This window comes from Triticum urartu, chromosome 3 (genome assembly GCF_003073215.2).
Source record: "Triticum urartu cultivar G1812 chromosome 3, Tu2.1, whole genome shotgun sequence".
Classification (NCBI taxonomy): domain Eukaryota; kingdom Viridiplantae; phylum Streptophyta; class Magnoliopsida; order Poales; family Poaceae; genus Triticum; species Triticum urartu.
In genome coordinates this window covers 163,822,805-163,826,520 of record NC_053024.1, presented here as the reverse complement: position 1 = coordinate 163,826,520, position 3,716 = coordinate 163,822,805, and positions in this window count along the sequence as shown.

Here is a 3,716-nt window from a genome sequence, read left to right as displayed (position 1 = left end):
TCTCTTTATTTCTTTTTTATTCTTTCTCTTTTATTTTTATTCCCTCAAGATCATATCAAGAAAATCAAGACCTTGACTCAACACTAATCTTTATTATATATAGCTCACAGACTCGATTACATAGAATGATCATAAAGCAAAAACTCAAAACTAGATCATACTAAAACTTTATTCTACTAGATCAATATATTACCAAAAGGATCGAACTAAGAAAAAAACGCTAAAGATAGAAGTGTGATGGTGATACGATACAGGGGCAGTCCCCCAAGCTTGGCAGTTGCCAAGGGGAGTGCCCATACCTGATACTCAGTTCTTCTTCATTGGTGAAGAAGGTGTTGGTGATGAAGGATAGTCGCACATCAAGCGTAGGAGATCCTCCAATTATCGGATAATGCCCTTGAGTGCTATGATATGCTCCTTCAAAAAAATATTTTCACTTGTGAGATACTTGTTTTGAATGCGAGCTAACTCAATCATCTTGAAAGCTTCAATCTCCATTGGGGTAAAGAGATTGTGATGAGGTTGAAGGATGTCCTCATCTACTACTGCCGGAACTTGATCCCCCATGGCCTTCTTGATCCCGTCATCCTTGTTGATCTCTTCGGGCTCTTATCTCTTCAGCTCTATCTTCATTAGCCAAGCATCGTTTCCCTCATTGTTGGAGGAGGAGGGAGACGACATGATGCCTGGCCTTGACAACCCTGGCAGAAAACAGCTTGAAACAAAAACAGGAGATATTTGCGTGGTACAATGGTCAAAACCTTCGGGAGATTATATAATGAATTTTTACCGACCAAAAGAAGTATCGTGCAAACGGAGTCCGGAGAGCACACGAGGTGCCCACCAGGCAGGGGGGAGCGACCTCCAACCTCGTGGAAGCCTCGTGTCCTTCCCGAACTGCTTCTTATTTTCCTATTTTCTTAAATATTCCAAAACGGAGAAAAATTGCTATTAGAACTGTTTTGGAGTCGGTTTACTTACCGTACCTCATACCTATTCCTTTTCAGAGTCTGAAATGTTCTGGAAAGTTTCCTTTATGTATTCCTCCGGGGTTACAGTTTCGATAAAATTAGTTTCAACATTTATAGGATTACCTGAGATATAATGTTTGATTCTTTGACCGTTCACCACCCTCGAATTTGTGCCTTCGAAGTTGTTGATTTTTATGACACCGGAATGATAGACCTCCTCGATAATGTAAGGACCTTCCCATTTTGAGAAGATTTTGCCTGCAAAAAACCTTAAACGAGAGTTGTATAGCAAAACATAATCACCTACATTAAACTCACGCTTTTTTATCCTTTTGGCATGCCATCTTTTAACCTTTTCTTTAAACAGTTTGGCATTCTCATAAGCCTGGGTTCTCCATTCATCGAGTGAGCTAATGTCAAAAAGCCTCTTCTCATCGACAAGTTTGAAATCATAATTGCGCTCTTTAATGGCCCAATATGCCTTATGTTCTAGTTCAAGAGGTAAGTGACATGCTTTACCATAAACCATTTTATATGCAGACATACCCATAGGATTTTTATATGCAATTCTACAAGCCCATAATGCATCATCAAGTTTCTTGGACCAATTCTTTCTAGATCTATTAACAGTCTTTTGCAAAATTAATTTAAAATCTCTATTACTCAATTCTACTTGACCACTAGACTGTGGGTGATATGGAGATGCAATTCTATGATTAACATCATACTTGGCAAGCATTTTACGAAAGGCACCATGAACAAAATGTGAACCACCATCAGTCATTAAGTATCTAGGGACTCCAAACCTCGGAAAATAACTTCTTTAAGCATCTTAATAGTGTTGGGGAATGTAGCAATTTCAAAAAAATTCCTACGCACACGCAAGATCATGGTGATGCATAGCAACGAGAGGGGAGAGTGTTGTCTATGTACCCTCGTAGACCGAAAGCGGAAGCGTTAGCACAACGCAGTTGATGTAGTCATACGTCTTCATGGCCCGACCGATCAAGCACCGAAACTACGGCACCTCCGAGTTCTAGCACACGTTCAGCTCGATGACGATCCCCGGACTCCGATCCAGCAGAATGTCGGGGAAGAGTTCCGTCAGCACGACGGTATGGTGACGATCTTGATGTTCTAATGTCGCAGGGCTTCGCCTAAGCACCACTACAATATTATCGAGGACTATGGTGGAGGGGGCACCGCACACGGCTAAGAGATCAATGATCAACTGTTGTGTCTCTGGGGTGCCCCCTGCCCCCGTATATAAAGGATCAAGGGAGGGAGGCGGCTAGCCTAGGAGGAGGGCGCGCCAAGGGGGGAATCCTACTCCCACCGGGAGTAGGACTCCTCCTTCCCTTGTTGGAGTAGGAGAGAAGGAAAGAGGGGGAGAGGAACAAGGAAAAGTGGGCTGCACCCCTTGTCCAATTCGGACCAGAGGGGGGGCGCGCGCCTCCTTCCTTTTGGCCTCTCTCCTCTATTCCCGTATGGCCCAATAAGGCCCATATACTCCCCGGCGAATTCCCGTAACTCTCCGGTACTCCGAAAAATACCCGAATCACTCATAACCTTTCTGATGTCCAAATATAGTCGTCCAATATATTGATCTTTACGTCTCGACCATTTCGAGACTCCTCGTCATGTCCCCGATCTCATCCGGGACTCCGAACTCCTTCGGTACATCAAAACTCATAAACTCATAATATAACTATCATCGAAACCTTAAGCGTGCGGACCCTACGGGTTCGAGAACTATGTAGACATGACCGAGACACGTCTCCGGTCAATAACCAATAGCGGAACTTGGATGCTCATATTGGCTCCCACATATTCTACAAAGATCTTTATCGGTCAGACCGCATAACATCATACGTTGTTCCCTTTGTCATCGATATGTTACTTGCCCGAGATTCGATCGTCGGTATCTCAATACCTAGTTCAATCTCGTTACCGGCAAGTCTCTTTTACTCGTTCAGTAATACATCATCCCGCAACTAACTTAATAGTTGCAATGCTTGCAAGGCTTAAGTGATGCGCATTACCGAGAGGGCCCAGAGATACCTCTCCGACAATCGGAGTGAAAAATCCTAATCTCGAAATATGCCAACCCAACAAGTACCTTCGGAGACACCTGTAGAGCACCTTATAATCACCCAGTTACGTTGTGACATTTGGTAGCACACAAAGTGTTCCTCCGGTAAATGGGAGTTGCATAATCTCATAGTCATAGGAACATGTATAAGTTACGAAGAAAGCAATAGCAACAAACTAAACGATCAAGTGATAAGCTAATGGAATGGCTCAAGTCAATCACATCATTCTCCTAATGATGTGATCCCGTTAATCAAATGACAACTCATGTCTATGGCTAGGAAACATAACCATCTTCGATCAACGAGCTAGTCAAGTAGAGGCATACTAGTGACACTCTGTTTGTCTATGTATTCACACATGTATTATATTTCTGGTTAATACAATTCTAGCATGAATAATAAACATTTGTCATGAAATAAGGAAATAAATAATAACTTAATTATTGCCTCTAGGGCATATTGCCTTCAGTCTCCCACTTGCACTAGAGTCAATAATCTAGTTCACATCGCCATGTGATTTAACATCAATAGTTCACATCACCATGTGATTAACACCCATAGTTCACATCGTCATGTGGCCAACAGCCAAAGGGCTTACTAGATTCAATAATCTAGCTAGTTCACATCGCTATGTGATTAACGCCCAAGGAGT